This window comes from Dermochelys coriacea, chromosome 12, assembly GCF_009764565.3.
Source record: "Dermochelys coriacea isolate rDerCor1 chromosome 12, rDerCor1.pri.v4, whole genome shotgun sequence".
NCBI lineage: Eukaryota > Metazoa > Chordata > Testudines > Dermochelyidae > Dermochelys > Dermochelys coriacea.
The window spans coordinates 15,630,150-15,647,409 of record NC_050079.1 but is presented as its reverse complement, the minus strand read 5'-3'; the positions used below and the strand labels follow the sequence as shown (position 1 = coordinate 15,647,409).

The following is a 17,260-nucleotide window of genomic DNA, read 5'->3' as shown; positions in this document are numbered from 1 at the left end:
GTGGAAGGGACAGTCACCAGAACGTGTTGGGGAAGTTAAAGATGGTAGTCATGTCCCCAGCTTCACCAAAAAACGTGCAAAAAGTAAATTGACTGGGCTATTGTCAGTAACTATGTCTTGTATGCATGTCAGGGTAGCTGATGTAGCCCGATGACCAGACCTCGTTGTACAGGAAAGAAACAATGTCTTCATATCTGTTCACCCTCCTTCTGCCAACTTACTAAGGAAGTTTAATACAAAAATCTTTGCCTGGTTTTCATTTTAGTTTTGCAGTTCACCTTAAGGGTGTTTAAATACATCATGCACAAAAATAAAAAACCAATTGTAACCCATTAATTCTGCCTTTTAATTTCTTGTTTTCCTAGACCCTTCTTATTTTACTTTTGTTTAATTTTACACTGAACCTAACCACACAGTCCTTGCTCAGGCAAAACTTCCATTGTTTTCAGAGGAAGTTTTGCTTGAGGAGTGACTGCATGATTGGATCTCTTATGTGACCTAAATGTTTCCCAGCATTGTTCTTGGGACAGGTTTTCCCATTGCTCATAAATGAGATTTTATTTAATAAAGAAATAAACAAATGTGGAAACATTTTTAGGTTTTGAATTTCAAAGACAGAAGTCATCATTCTTTTAGGCAGGTGTGCCTTTCTTGGCAGCTGCTAAAGATTAACAAATTACAAGTTCAGGTGTTTTTTTTTTTTAAATATGGCTAAAGAATAAAATCTTTAGTCTGGCAATTTGAAGTCAAACTGCCACAATGAGCACCTGTTGAGAAAGCCCATTATTAGAAGCTGGGGGTTCTGGGTGAAAAGATCATTGTGAATTAATTTTGATTGCTTCACAAAACTCTGCATAACAAATGGTCTCTGATGGGGGTATCAAGGGACTTCCATTTGAAGGGGGGGGGAGATTTTGTTTCTAGGAAGGTAATATAATCTCTGCAGTGACATTAAAACACATCAGTGGCTGCACTTGCCTGAGTCCCTCTCCTGAAACAGATTGTATGCGCTTAGGTTACCAGGTATTATGCTTTGGGAGGGGAAAGAGAAACAACTGATATCAAAATCTTTTCTAAAGGATTAGCTAAAAAGCATATGGTCAGAGATCCATGACTCCTGGATTGTTAAAGCAGTTATCTACTTATTTGTTTCATCCACAGGTATATTTCTCTATGTGCTGGACTGTTACATTAATTGCTAAAGTGAAGGGGAAAAAAATTAAACCATAAATTAACAAAATAATGCAGCAAGTAAATATTTTTGCTAGAAAGTAACATTCTAATAGGAATATTAGCAATGGTACAAAAAGAATGGATATCTAGAAAATATTCACCTCTACTGGGGTAGAGGCTACTGAATATTAAGCAGCGATTTTCTCTCTCTCTGAAAAGAGTCTCCGTCTGAATTATGCAAAAATGCTACCTGTCATTTCCTGATTAAATTTAAAACCATGCTTCCCATTTGTGTGTGCGAATGAAAAGAGTAATATTCTATCAACTACTTTGTATGATCACTTTACTTAAGAATTTCCTGCAAAATGATCTCCAAAACAATCTCATTCTTTTTAGAACAAAAAGAATCACCAGCAAGCTCTATGCTCTTAGCTAATAATCATGATTTGATCAACTTTATGCTTCAGTTGTCAACACTTGATCATTAATACTACACAAGTTACAAGGTTCACTAATTCTCTTGCCAAAAGGAAGCAAAGCTGACTTCCAAAATGGAAAAGTTATTTACATATAAAGATGGAAAAAATGCCTCAGATGTGTCATATCCTGCCTTCATTTTATATAAGTGATTCTACTTTTAAAGCTGGATCATACTTTAGGTCCTGTCTACACTGGGGATTTCAACTGCATCTATGCAAGACCTTTGATGGGTTTGGATTCCATATTGCTACAATGGGCCTGCATCATACTCACTGAAGCCAGATAGTGCCACTATCGTAAGAGCAGGATTGGGCCCAGTATTTCTGTTCACTAAACGTATCACTTAATTAATCCTAACCATGGGTCAGATCCTGCATTTCACTCACTCCTGATATCAGTGGGGAATTTTGCATGAGTGAGAACCATGGTTTTGAACTGAATAGCAAAGGTCTCATCCTCCAAGCTATTAAGACACCTCTCTGTTGCTTTGCTAAGGCAGAGGAGCACAAAAGCCTGGACACTTGAACAGAGAAACCCTGAGGCTGCTCTAATGAATGCCAGAGGCCAGCCCAGCAGCAGGAAAGCCCTAATATAGGAAGACAGAAAAGTGGCTTAACGCCACTATTGCAGTCCTCAACCCTTCCTGAGCTGCGCCAAAGCAGGGAGAAAGGTGGAAATCTAATTCAAGACCAATAGGGAAGGGATGAACAGAAGGATCTGCACAATGGAGTTTTCCCTGGCCTGATCCTTTCCTTGCCCCATCCAGCTTTCCTCTCGATGCTGATGCAGAGGGAGCCTTATAGAGATGGACCCCATGCCATGCAGGGGCATATATACCCAACCCCTTATGCAGCAGAACAGCATCCATCCTGCTGTTTATGGAGTCTCCACCTCTACAAATGTGGGAAATGGGTATGCCAGACTCTGCTTCTGTAAACACTAGAAGTAAAGAAAAACAGAAAAATCTATAACAAAAACATGATTTTTCTCTCGCCTCATTTGAACGCTTGTTTTTGTTTTAAGTTATGCAAATAATAAAGTAAGACAAGTGCCAACATACAGATGTTGGGAAAATGCCTGGCCCCTGGCAATATATAGGGACTAGGGATGCATTATCAGTGAAAACTACTGGAGAAACTTTGCAAGGAACAGACTCCAAATTTGGGAAGGTTACAAGGTTCATATGACTCAATAACATTAACTCAAATATATAACTCAAGGGTATGCACTAGACACACAAAGTGACATAAAGGGCCAAAGTCTGCTTTGCACCCCTGTATTGAGGTCAATGTTGCTGCATAGCGTTAGCCAGAGCACAATTCTCCACAGCGTGACGATTTTAACATTCATCAAATGTTGAAGTCTATCAAATGTCTTTTTTTAAGTAGCATATATATTTATTCCCTCGCTTTTCAAAGTCTCTTCATCAACATCTAATGAAAGCCACAGAGCAATGAAAACAAGTGACCAGGAAAATAGTCCAAACAACTTGTTTTAATTAAAAAAAAAAAAAAAAAAAGAACCCTACTCCCAATAAATGCCCCTCCAATTTTATTACAAAATTATTTTAAAAAGCAGAGCGTTTAAGGCTCTATTAGAAAAATAAGAACAGTGGGAAATATGTAAACACGTCCCTCTATTTCTTTTTCACATGGCTACAAAATAAACTACAAATCTCCAATGTTGAAAAGTTCTTCCTTAAGTTAATAAAATCTGTCAGCTTCCATAATGGTTGATTGGAAGAAAGTCCACAGGTGCAGTATTCTGTTGTTCACATCTTGGGAAGTCAAGGCTTATAATAAAAAGCCCCCTGTGTTATGGTCCTCCTTCCCCATCAATTCACATCAAGTATTATTAGAATCATCTGCCACCGCAGAGCTGCTTCCTCTGTGCTCAAACTGCAGAAGCAACAGTGACATTTTGCTGCTCTTCAGGTGCTGCTGTGTGTGGTCATGAACACACAAGTGTGGCCTGCTATTGTTCTCCAGTAGCACTTTGATCTCAAGCACAAAAAGCTGCATAGCTGGATGCCCTATTCATTTTTATGCTGGGTTGATCTGAGTAAGAGAAAGAAGAGGTGACAAGAGATGGGCAATCCATAATATTTATTTCAACAACTGCTTCAAATCTTTGTGAACATCATAAGAACATGGCTCATTAAACTACAACAGCCTTGAAATTGTGTTATAAAACCGCAAAACAAAAAAATCAATACATCTGCTAGAAAGGAGGTAATGAAATATATCGAGTTGGCTGAAAAGTGGTGTGTATGAATCATAATATTATTACGTACACATCACTTCTATTTCCAATACTTAAAGTTAACAAACTAGGGAGTGCTTTCTTCTCCATCACTTAAACAGGTGCTACAAGGGAAGGTTTATCAAAGTTATTTTCCAAAGCCATTCCTTCTGCTATAAACAACATTGGGGAGGGAGCGGGCTTAGTAAAGGGAGATCAATTCAACACATATTTGCTATCTGAGCTTCAGCTGTTGTCGTATTACTTCACAGTCTAATCAATACTCTGCTCCATAAGGGCAACAGAAAAAGCTACAACATCACCCTGATGAGTCACTGTAGGTTTATTACTGGACTAAAAGCATGTAGTGTTTCTAATCTTAATAAAGATTATTTTTGGTAGCAGCATCTTGGCCACTATTAAATTCTGTAACCCTCCTTCTAACATCTTGTGTGACGACTTCAATTGTTTTCCATTTGCTTTTCAACTGTGTTGTATGAACGCTTCTAAAAACAACCCCCCAAATAATCACCCAGGAAATTATTCAGAATTATTTTTCATTGACTTGAAATTGAAGTTATCACTCTCCCGATGAATTCAAACAAAGATGATGTTTTTATGTTTTAACACAGAGAGAAGTAGGGATATTGCTATAAAACCCAATCACTGGGAGGCTTGGGGATGGAGGTAGAGGAGGGGATTCTGATGATTAAATCATCCAGATTCCCAGATGGAAATGTTGCTTTATCGCCCATGCATTATACTGTATAATCTCAGGTTTCAGAGTAGCAGCCATGTTAGTCTGTATCCACAAAAAGAAGACCAACAAATTTATTTGAGCATAAGCTTTCGTAAGCATAAGCTTTCCACTGCATGCATCCGATGAAGTGAGCTGTAGCTCACGAAAGCTTATGCTCAAATAAATGTGTTAGTCTCTAAGGTGCCACAAGTACTCCTTTTACTGTATAATCTGTAATGCTTAAAAAAAACACCAAAGCAATGCAGCTGTGAGATGCGTCTTTCTTGGTCTTTGTCTCACATCCTGGGGCTTCTTCAGATGTTCTCTCTTCCTGGGGCTACATTGCCATTCCGTGTTAAAGCTACTGATGCATCTGCCGCTTGAGAACTGAATGGTGCACACACATCTTCTGTGTCCGATAATAATCACATGCAGAGGTTATTGGCAGATTATACAAAGGAAAACCAGGTAATGTATTGTGGAGCAGAGTAACAATTTGCCTTTATTAAGCACCTTTGACAGCTTCACCTTCACTCCACCCACTAATCCAGTGGTTCTCAATCAGGGGTACATGTACCCCTGGGGGTATGTAGAGGTCTTCCGGGGGTACATCAGCTCATCTAGATATTTGCCTAGTTTTACAACAGGCTACATAAAAAGCACTAGCAAAGTCAGTACAAACTAAAGTTTCATACAGATTGTCTATACTGCTCTATATACACTATAAACTGAAATGAGAATACAATATTTATATTCCAATTGATTTATAATTATATGGTAAAAATGAAAAAGTCAGCAATTTTTCAGTAATAATGTGCTGTGACACTTTTCTATTTTTGTGTCTGATTGTGCAAGCAAGTAGTTTAAGTGAAGTGAAACTTGGGGTACGCAAGACAAATCAGCCTCCTGAAAGGGGTACAGTACTCTGGAAAGGTTGACAACCACTGCACTAATACATCTTCTCCGGGACTTATTCTAACATTCCAGATGGCTACGCAGCTCACACAGCTAACTCGCCCCCCCTCCCCCCCCGGCTCCAAACAACCTGCCAGTGTACTGATTTCTATTTCCTCTAACTATGGAATTTACCCGTAAAGATATACTGGCTTCTGGTAAAAGGGAGAAAATATTCAGTCTCTGACTAGTGATATGTTTATAGTTCACTACCTCACAACCCAAGAGGACTAGAAATAGGAGATTTATACCTCTGATCCTTTGCACTTAATTCAAGCCCTGGTGGTACCATGACATCATTATTTACAGAAAATATATTTTAGGTTGATTGTAGAGATTTCTGAACCATGTTAGTAATAAAGTTCCTCTTTCTCAAAGTTCTGTACAGTTGGATTTAAGCTACCAAGACCCTTGGCTATTACATAAAAATACATACTTTAATCCTCTCTAAAACATTTGTAGAATAGTTTGCTATCGCCTTTACGGCAAGTACAGGTCACGTAATGGTGAAGGGTGGTATGAAGACTGTTTTGATTCACAGATGCATTATCACAACCAAAGACTCATACTGGTAAAAGAAATTATAAAAAACTGTGTCTCTGATGATCTTAAAGTACTTTGCATGAACATAACAGGGCGAAGTCAACAATATAAGGGTCTCCCTCTGGACCCGTGCAGTGTCCATGGTTCCCGTCATGGCAAGTAATATATGCCTAGATAAAGCCCCTTGCTGGAGCACCATCGCTACTAGGGATGATCTCCTGCTGGGACAACATCACCTCTGTGTATGTGTGCATGTGTGTGTGGAGGGAAGACTCAAGGAAACTTCACACTAGCAAATCACCACCCACAGCGGTAGAGAAGGGCATAAGGAAGCCTCCCTTATGGGTGACATTATCTATACAGCTGGGAGAAAATGCTCAGAAGCACCCACACTTAGAGGCAGCATCTGTCACAAAGGCCCCCAAATCCCCTCATGTTCTATGGAGGGGGTGGGAAGAAAACAGCCAGTTACACACTGACTAAGGACCCGCATTGCGCACTCAAAGAGGCCTCCCTCCTACATGAGGCTCAGCAACTCAATCCTCCTCCTAGCATGTGGAATGAGGAACTGCCTATGGGCCTGTTCAGATGAGACAGTACAGGGCCACCTGCTGGCACAGTTTGTAAGGGACAAACAGCTACCACTTAACCTCCCAAAACCCACCCACCCCGGAGCAGAATCCAATAGCTGTTTAAAAGTGCAGAGCAATATCCACAAAAGTGTTCTGGACAGGAAGCAAAGAACACTGTATCCAAATACAATTGAGCGGGGGGGTTTAAAGTGGCATTCAGATTTGCTAGAAAACCAGGATTAACTGCTTTAACACACACACGATGGGGCCCTGAATCTCAGCTACAGCTAAACTGAATTTGGACTAGGCACTGAGGGGAACAGACTGGGCTTTATGCCGTCTTTGTACCTCTCTGATTCTGTAGACCACCAGAGTGGCGCGGATACAAGCTAGAGTAGTTCTATATGCTTCTCTAACAGCTGTCACAGCAGCCTAATGTACTCCCGTCACATCCCTCCTGTTACACTCCTTCCACCCAGCTGTACCCTTGGCATGCCCTATGCTGGGGACTGCAAGGAGGAAAGCGGGCAGCCATTCTGCTGTCCTATGCCACCCAAGACACCCCTATGCTGGGGGCCTGTTCCACCTGCAATGTGGCCTTTTTATGCTGGAGGTTCATGGCAGACCCCAGATTCAGGACCAGGATCTTTAATGACCTAAACTGGTCAGAGCTTCATTTTTTACATCTCATCTGAAAGACAGCACCTCCAGCAGCCACTATCGCCACCATGCTGGAGCATTGGTTCAGCAGAGACTTAAGGGAAAGGTCAGCTTCTGAATCACCAGCATGGCTATTTGCAGCATACAGATATGCTTTGGAGGTCTCTGATACATGTACTGACCCCCTTCCAGCCCTACTTAGCTTTTACTATGTAATGATATAGAAAGTAGATGCTACAGCTGCAGGCTATTGATATTTAATCTTTAATTTATTGTTACTTTATTGTTTCCTATAAATTCTCATGTCTTTCACATGCTAAGACCTCTGTCATTAATTGTTAGCCTTGCATAGAGCAATAACTCCACTCCAGACAAAGAAAACCCACACCTAGTCACCGAGAGAGAGAGAGAGACATCACATCACCATAGGATTCCCTTCTCATACCAAGCCTTTTACAGTTAATAATTATACAACAACTTTGTCTGTTTAAGTTCAAATACCCTCCCCCACTGAAGACCACCATGTCAACATACAACAGCCTTCACTGGAACATTAAGGGCCAAGAGTCCATTACACAGAGCTTCCTATGGTTACATTATCTGACTCTGCTTGAATAAATCATGACTCTCAAAATCAGCTGCATCTCACCCACCCCTGCAAACCCTAGCCCTACAGCAAGTTGAATCAGTCTACTAGTATTTACTAATAATTTTTAATAATCAGAGTCACAGGACTGAGCTGTACCTAAGCTATCCACTGCTATGGAATTTGGGGATGACATTTTCAAAGCTGCCTGATATTCAGTGTCTCATTTGTGGGTGACTAATAGGAAATATTCTTAAAGGGGCCTGAATTTTACACAGCAAGCGTTCAGTGCTTTCTAAAATTAAGGCCCCTTTCTGGTTTCCCAAGATGAGCACCCAAAAACAGAAACGCTAAAAATCACTAGTCACTCTTGAAAATTTAGGCCAAGGCTTTTTGTTGCCCAGGTTCTTAGTTTTGTTTTATTCTTGTTGTTATTGTTCTCAACATCTGATTTTTCAGATATGAAAAAAGCACTTTGAAATAAGTACCTCATAAAACCAGGACTTTATGCTTTTAGCTGACGATTACTTCAGACTCCTGATGAAATTAAACCCATTCAGCTTTGTTTCTCTTTGTTTCAGGAGGGCAGAGGGGAGAAGAAAAAGCAACAGCAAATACCTACAATCAGGCAGAATGCATGGACTCATATGGGAAGTGGCCGGTGTTTGACTGGCTAGTTACACCAAAAGAAAAGGAGGACTTGTGGCACCTTAGAGAAGAACAAATTTATTTGAGTATAAGGTTTCGTGAGCTACAGCTCACTTCATCACAAAAGCTTATGCTCAAATAAATTTGTTCTTCTCTAAGGTGCCACAAGTCCTCCTTTTCTTTTTTTGGTACAGATTAACACCGCTGCTACTCTGAAACCTGTCATAGCTACACAAAGTTATCCTTTCAAACCAGGCAAGGCTGGCACTGCCTTGTGCTAAGTGATAAGGATGGGCAATGAGTTCAGTAAAACTGAGAGAAAAGCCCCGACCCTAACAAAGCATTTTAATGGTTCTGAAATACTAAGCATTCATTTTCCCCACTGCTAGTTTCCAACACTGAGAAGGGAATAGGCATAACCTTGGCTGCATACCTACAATGCACCAGCCAACACAGCTTCACCAATGCAGTGGTATCATAATTTGCTGCTGGTATAATAGTAGTAATAGTAACAGTAATAATAGTGCTCTTATATAGCATTTTTAATCAATAAATCTCAAAACAAGGTCAGTATCATTATCCCCATTGTATAGATGGAGAAACTGAGGCCCAGAGTGGGAAATGATTTGCCCAAAGTCTCCCAGGAGGCCAGTGACGGAGCCGGGAATAGAACCCAGTTCACCTGACTGCAACTCCAGTGCACCATCTACTACAAAACAGTGCCTCCAGTAAATTACTACTTCTGTTATTCCCCCTGCCCCAGAACAAGCAGGGGAGGAATTGTGACCACAGTTCTAGTTCTACGTTGTCTTACTATACATTCTAACCCAGACTTTTTGATAATCCAAATATTTTGCCTCCCAATTAGATATTAAAATTCCATCTGCTTAGTTTTATTGTTACATTCACCAAATAATAAATCTGTGGGGAATAAAGTGAAACCATACAAAAAAAAATCACCTGTAGTCCAGACTAAAACTCATTTGTGATAAACATCACCTAAACTGACAATGAACTATATTCCTGTTCTTGTTAAGGCACAGAGTGCAATAAATATTGCCCGTGTTGGGTCTGAGCAAGTGGTATTTGTATTATCCACAAGGAGAATGTTGTATCAGATTGTGGTTACATCCAATATCTCAATGAAAGGTACAGTAATCTCTCGAGATGCTTCACAGAAATAGATGGTAAAACTGGTTCTCACAAATACAACAACAAATTTAAATGCACATAAAACTACTTTGGCTTTTAAACAGCATTCATCATAGTTACTTTCCCTGATAACTTACAAACATGAGGAGCTCGCAGGCAGAATGCTGCCAGTTGTTCACGCGAGAGTGAGATTTTAGGAGGGTTGTTTTTAGGCACTGCTATAACACATTTAGATTCCAATATACAGTAGCTGCTTACTGTACAAACACACAGTAAGAGAGCCCCTTCCCTGAAGAGCTTCCAATTTCAATACACAAGACAGACAAAGAGCGGGAGCTGAGAAAGTATCATTAGCCCCATTTCATAGTGGTACAGAGATATTGAGTGACTTGGCCAAGGTCACATATGGGCAAAGCTAGGAATTCAACTTGGATTTCCTTAGTCACAGGGTATGTCTACACTACAGAAAAAGTCTGCTCTTAACTCGTGAGAGCTAACCTGTATTAGCTAACATGGACTGAAATAGCAGTAAAGACACAGTGATCAATGATCATACAGCATTTAAAATGTTTGCAAGAGCTCTGCTTTATTCTGTGTCCTGTTCTAACTGCCAATGCCAGCGCATAACAACAACATGAGCTTCACAGCCTCACCCAGACGGTCTGGGAAACTCAGCCGTTAAAGGCACTAATACCACTTCTTCCCTCGCAAGGAAAAAAAAAAACAAAAAACAAAAACTAAGAACAACAAGAGCTTCACGCATACCTCCCAACATTTTAAGTAGCTAAAGCAGCCTAGGTCCTGGCCCACCTGTGGGAGCGAGGCCAGGGGAAGGGGGAGAAAGGGAGCTGCAGAACAAGCCTTCCCCCACTAGCAGCTCCTACATCTCCTGTCCTGCAGGGCTGGCTGGGCTCAGTTCCTGCTCCAGGTGTTGCAACCTGGTACACAGGGTCCATGTGTCACAGTGCCACTAAAGTTTGGCCCAGTCCCCCTGACTAGGGCAGCTGAGCCAACTGAGTAGCATTGTAACCTGGTACGTGGGGTCACAACATCACTCAAAATTTGGCCCAGCTGTCCCCCCATCAAGGGGTCAGGCCACACCTGAGCAGCAGGTTGCAAGGCCCAGAGTGAGGAGCTGAGCCCCACCAGCCAGCCTTGCAGGACAGCAGGTTTTGTGGGTCAGCAAAACCCAGTGCTGTTCACTGCAACCTGCCCAGGCTTTCTGTTTGGGAAGCTCAGTCTTTAAGGCACAGACTCTACTGGGTATGTCTATACAGCAATCATGGATGGCAGAAAGCCTGGGCAATTACTCACGTGGCTAGCCTGCACGGAAGCCACTACTGTAGCATGTGAGCTAGCGAGATTAAAACTAGTACAGGTGTGTCTACATGAGCTGCAATTATACCCTATGATTGCAGTGTAGACACGCCCAATACCATAATGGTCACTTGCTTTTAATTTCGCTTAGCAGCTTGATTACAACCCGCAAGGCTATGTCTCCACTACAGCTGGGGGAGATCCTCCCAGCTTGGGTAGTCAGACTCACACTAGCTCAGATAGCGTGGACACTGTGGCTCGGGTGAAAGTTCAGGTTCTCAAGCCCACCCAACTGCCTGGGTCTGAGCTCAGGTGGCTAGCTTGAGCCTCTGCCCATGTCACAACATCAGTGCTGCTATTTTTAGCATGTTAGCCCAAGCACTGGCTAGTGCTGTAATGTCTACACTAGCAGCAAAGAGTCCTGTGGCACCTTATAGACTAACAGACATATTGGAGCACAAGCTTTTGTGGGTGAATACCCACTTCTTCAGATGCATGGAGTGGAAATTTCCAGAGGCAGGTATAAATATGCAAGCAAGAATCAGGCTAGGGATAATGAGGTCTACACTGACAATGTCTACACTGACATACTAGTGTGCTAGCTCAACCTGAGCTACCCTGGGTCTGTCCATCTGGGCTGGGAAGCATGTCCTAGCTGCAGCTTAAGGGAGCCTGGGGCTGAATTCAAGCTGCTAACCCAAATTAAAACCAAAGTATCTTAGCTAACCCAAATTAAGAGTACACCTTTTATGTTTTCAGTACAGTGTAGACATACCAAAAGTCTAGTGCCTTACCACAAGACCAACCTGTCTTTAGACATATTCATGCAAACTTTCAGGGTTCCAAAGCACAGTTATGCACAATTAACATGTTAATAAACTCAATTCAAACATGTTGTATGCATTTACAATCAAAAATATATATATACACCAAACCAACAGGGCAACATAACAGTGTTAAAGAAAAAAAATATCTAAATAGCACCAACAGAAACTCTATTTAAGATTAAATTATTTGAATATCTGCTGCTATCTCTCTTCATCTGCACTGTTTTAAGAGCTTTTACAAAACCTGGACACTTTTCCCCCAACCCATTTTACCTTTTTTTCCATTTGACAAATACCGATTTCCTCCATGTTTAAATGCATTGTAATCCACTCCAACTGTTTTGTTTGCTTTCTTGTTTGTGCTTTACTGTTGATGTCAACATGCATATGCATAGTTCTGGGAATAGAGGATTGGTTAATTAACTGCTTTTGCAAAGCCAACAGAGAGAACACAAGAGCACAACCCATTGTTTTGTATGGGTTGCACCCTAGAAAGGCTGCTTGCAAGTATCTCACACAGCAGTGGGCTGAAAAAAAAACTAATAGATACTTGGGAGCCAATTGAAGCTAAACTGATTTAAGCAAGGGTTAAACCAGTTTCACTGCATCTACATTATGGGTTTGCCATGGTATAAATGGATTGACTTCAAATTGATTTAGGTAAACCAATACAATTTTTCTAGTATTGACAAGCCATAGCACAAGGAGGTAAGCTGTGCTTGTGTTATCTCCTTGTCATTAGTTACACACCGGTGAATCCTAGTTTAGCAGTATTGTATTATGTGTGTCAGTGTCTTGTCAGCATGCAGTAAAAAGAAAACCCAAGAGTATATATGACAGGTTTCAGAGTAGCAGCCGTGTTAGTCTGTATTCGCAAAAAGAAAAGGAGTACTTGTGGCACCTTAGAGACTAACAAATTTATTAGAGCATAAGCTTTCGTGAGCTACAGCTCACTTCATCGGATGCATTTGGTGGAAAAAAACCCAAGTATATACCAACAGTATATAGTTTGCAGTGGCTTTTCCTGGAGAAATCAGGATCAGGTGAGATCTTTGCAGTCTTTCATCTACTGCATTCATTCTAGAACCAGGCCCACAGAGACAGTTGCAGTAGTTAGCTGTGCTTAAAAAGTCACAAAACTCCCACGTATATACTCTTAAAAAATGCTTAAACTTTGTTTATTATCCATAGAAAATGGATTCCAAAAAGTAAAAAGAAAAAGGAGTACTTGTGGCACCTTAGAGACTAACAAATTTATTTGAGCATAAGCTTTCGTGAGCTACAGCTCACTTCATCGGATGCATCCGATAAAGTGAGCTGTAGCTCACGAAAGCTTATGCTCAAATAAATTTGTTAGTCTCTAAGGTGCCACAAGTACTCCTTTTTCTTTTTGTGAATACAGACTAACACGGCTGCTACTCTGAAACCTGTCCAAAAAGTAAGCAATCTAACTAGAAGCCTAACCAGCTCAGAAGACAGCACAATTCTCATTAGCAGCTCTCTCTCATGGCTCTTCAAATAGAATGCTGTATCCAGATTAGTCAACTAAACAAAGCTGAAGACTACTTGCAAAAATATATCACTTTTTTACCTCTTTTAGGCTCTTCTAGCTAACAGGAAGACATCAGCTCACATGAACTCTAGGTTGGGGTATGTTAGGGTATACGTGTGCAAATTCCTTCTACTGGAGTGGACTGGTATTGAACTCTTTTTCAGTTGGTGCTCCAGCCCCCTACCTTTGTCCCTCTGCTGTCTGAGTGCATGTGAGAACCCTGCAGCCTACACAGACACTGGGTGGCAGAGCCATTGCATCAACTTTGTGCACACAATTATACACATTCTATTCATTCTATTTTTGGGGGGGGGGGGGAGGGTTGCCCAAGTACCTTTTCTTTCTCTATTTTAAAATATTCTTCTAGTTGTATCATTCTATCCTAACACATTTTGTTCACATCTTTGATATTGTTTCCAGTCAAAGTGTTAGTTTTCCCCTCATCCCATCAACCTCCATAAGGGGTATGTCAAGGGGCACTTCACTGCCTCACAACAGGGAATCAGACACAGCTGGTGTAACTAATATGGCTAATGAGGACATGCTATGCTACAGCAAACGTCTTAAGGTACAACTCAGCACCACCAAGGACACCACAAGTCAGAGGGAAGCACTGAAGGTGCTTCCGCTGCCAGGCCCCATAGGCACTAGGATCTGGTAGGTCCCTGAGAAACACTAAAGTGAAAGGATAGTTTACTAGGGCTGACAGAAAAGGCAAGGATGCAAATACCCCAGGTACAGTGACTTAGGCAGTTCAAATACTAGGTAAAACAACAGCTCCCAGACTGGCCCTAGGGGGCAAACCCACAGAGTTACGGCTCCTCAGGCTGTCTGCAGCTCTTCCTCTAACATGCAGCTTCCATGCAGGATCAGTCCCTGGTGTAGCTCTTTGGGGACAATCCTATGTTGCTACCTGCTACTGTGACAGCATTTCCCACAACAGCAGGCTGCCCCAAATTTGGGCAACAATTGGTTTACAAGCCACCCACCACCACACACACGAGTCCCTGTTCTACCTAGCTGCCCTGTGCAAGGCTGGAAACCCCTTCTTTGGGGCCAACACCCAGTAAAAACTCAATGACCATTTCAAGGCTAATCCCCAGGATTTAAGACATTTGGGGCTGTACTAGCCTTCTCCAGGCTCCTGTCTCTCTGAGTGCCTGAGCTAGCTATTGACTCGGGAAACTTGAGAGTCCCTGGCTATTCTTCCCCTAAGGTCCTTCCCCACCCTCTGCTGCTTCTCCACAAGTTCTTTGCCAGACCTTTTCCGCACATGATTCTCCAGCTCCTGCTGTAGCCTGCTCATCAGCTCAGCTTCCTGACCTGTTCACCTGCAGCTCTCCAGGCCACCTGGCATCCCCAGGAGTCTTTTTCTGCATCAACCTTTTCCTTTCAAAGCATTTCTACCTGATCCCCGTATTAGCCAGGTAGGGCAATGTGCTCTCCCAGAGCTTCATAAATCCAGGAGGAAGAAAATAGTTGGTGTTAGAGACCCATGCCTAAGGCCCCAGCTCCCGGAGTTCTGTGATTACATCATCCTCTCAGGTTCCATTAAAGGAAGTAAGTCTCTAGCCCTCCTGAGTACAAAGAAACACCTGAAAACGAGGCGAATGTAACCAAAGCACTGGTGGGTCTGCCTGAGGCTGCAGAGAGCCAGAGATGATAGTTCTGAATGTGAGAACTGCCCTATTCCTCTCAATGGGCTGTTAGCTCCATGACCCATTGCTCAGGGGAGAGAGAGCGAGAGCAGCGACCGCACATAGCAGGGGACTCTGTGTATGGCAGCAGGAGGACTAGAGTGCAGTCCACCCACCATAGCATACACACCCCAGCTGATGTGGTAAATACTGTGGGCTCCCCTGCTACCATCTCTGCCACTCTGGGGAGAAGAAGGGGACCTCATGTGCTGCCCCTGCTTCCCTGAGAAGGGGTTCCCTGCCACTGCCACACCGAGTAGAGTCCTAGCCAACATTGCAGGGGCAGGGCTGTGGGGACAGACCATTGTGAGGGGAGACAACATGTGACGGTGGGCCTACGATCCTGGATTGCCTTAATCCAACCTCAGGACTAGGGATATTCCATGCTTTCACCTACCCTCTTCTTTTCACCCCCTCTACGCTTCCATTCATTCTCGGGGTGCCTCTTGTGATTGAAACAACAGCCCTGTGCTTTCAAAGAGCTGCAAAATGGTACTGTGAAATTGCCACAAAGGGCATGAAAGCCTGATGCATCTTGACCTTTTCCATCTCACCTTAAGAATGGGGACTTAACTACTCTAACCTTTTATTATTATTATTTTTAAAGTGCTAGTCATGGTGGGAGATCTAGTGCAGACAAAGTGCAGGAGGTAGCAATACTGCATGTAGTATAGACAAGTTCCATTGGTGATTGCAACAGTGGGACATTTTAAGAAAACAAGCTAGTACATACAAGACCAAAGTAGCCTTCATAGCCTTGTCTTCACTAGGAAAAAAAGGTTTATTTTAAACAGGTATTAGCTGTTGTAATAATTAATCTGTTAAAATCTTAGTAACATAGCCAAGGCATGTTGTAGTCTTAACACGAAGCTGGTCAAGGTAAATCATCCCCTCTAAGGGATACTCACTGTCAAAGATAGTTTTTTAACATGGCCTTTGCTTTCCTTATATTCTTTAACCAATTAGTCTAGTCCCACTGGCTCAACTTTGAAGTCTTTTTTAAAATATATGTAATCGTGGGAAAAGGACATGACAGGGAGAGAAGGTGGTGGGCAGTAGGGATCAATTTGCTACATTGTGTCACAACACTCCACTGTTTCTCTTTTGAATTTTTCTCACAGATGCCTCTCTAGTTGCAACACCTGATGCCAGACTTCTAAAGTAGCTATAGGCTTTACGCTAAACACAATTGACATGCTGCATTTTTAAGAACTTTCAAGAACAAAAATAAACCTTTATGCTTGGGTGCTGGCCTGCTCTTTAGGCCTGTTTGCATACATGGTAAGTGCACAGGATAATGTGGAGACATTTCCCATTTCAAAGTTAAACTGATACTGGAAGTTTCAGGACTAATCACTGCATTTAGGACCTATCTGTAGTAGTGCTTATGACTATGTGTGAGACTAATATGGTGGCAACATGTTTCTTGTCCCCAACTAACCTCTTATAGAATGTATTTCAACCATGTCTGGAAATTCCAGTGAGTAAGGAGAGTCTGTAATATGGTTTAGATTCGCATGACTGCAAAAGAAAAAAAACAAAAAACTTTTTGCCACTGGACAGGGAAACCATACTAGCGACAACTGTTGGAAAGCAGTTGACAACACAATTCTAAACTATGGCACTGAGAGTCCCACATTCCGACTATGCCCCCAGATTCTTCCCTGTATGCCACTGTCCTTTGGATTGGCTACACACATGCAGCTGTGGCCATACCCCATCAGCTGCCTTCTGAGCACACCTCACTTACCAGCTTCCCTCCCTCTGCTCCCACTCACTGGTGCTTTCCCACCGCTAGTGTGGGCGCTGCTACTCTACCTGCAGCCTGTGCCTCTGGCTGCTCTGAGAGGGAGAAGGGCATAGGAGGTAGAGCAAACAAAGGAAGGGGAAGAAAGGGGGGACAAAGATGGTAATGGAGGGAGAGTCGGACTGTGGAAAGAAGCTGTATTAGGGCGATGGAAACATACTGGGAGCAATCTAGGGTCACAACAGAGCAAACTTACCTTCCATATAATTGTAATCAACGTAAAGCACCCTGCTTACTGATCAGCTTGTGTTTACCTACACGTGTACGTTACCTGTAAACTAAAATGTAAAACTATATAAGTACCCAAAGTGT

The 17,260-nt window shown here is 42.2% G+C and overlaps 1 long non-coding RNA gene across 1 annotated transcript; it reads right to left on the bottom strand.

Moving 5' to 3' along the window:
* Positions 1–2,378: 2,378 nt before the first annotated feature.
* LOC122456276 lies at positions 2,379–14,789 on the bottom strand. Its single transcript, XR_006275076.1, has 3 exons — positions 14,707–14,789; positions 12,166–12,289; positions 2,379–3,710 (listed from the first exon to the last, which is right to left on the bottom strand). It is a non-coding gene; the product is annotated as an uncharacterized LOC122456276 (long non-coding RNA).
* Between the last annotated feature and the right edge of the window lie 2,471 nt (positions 14,790–17,260).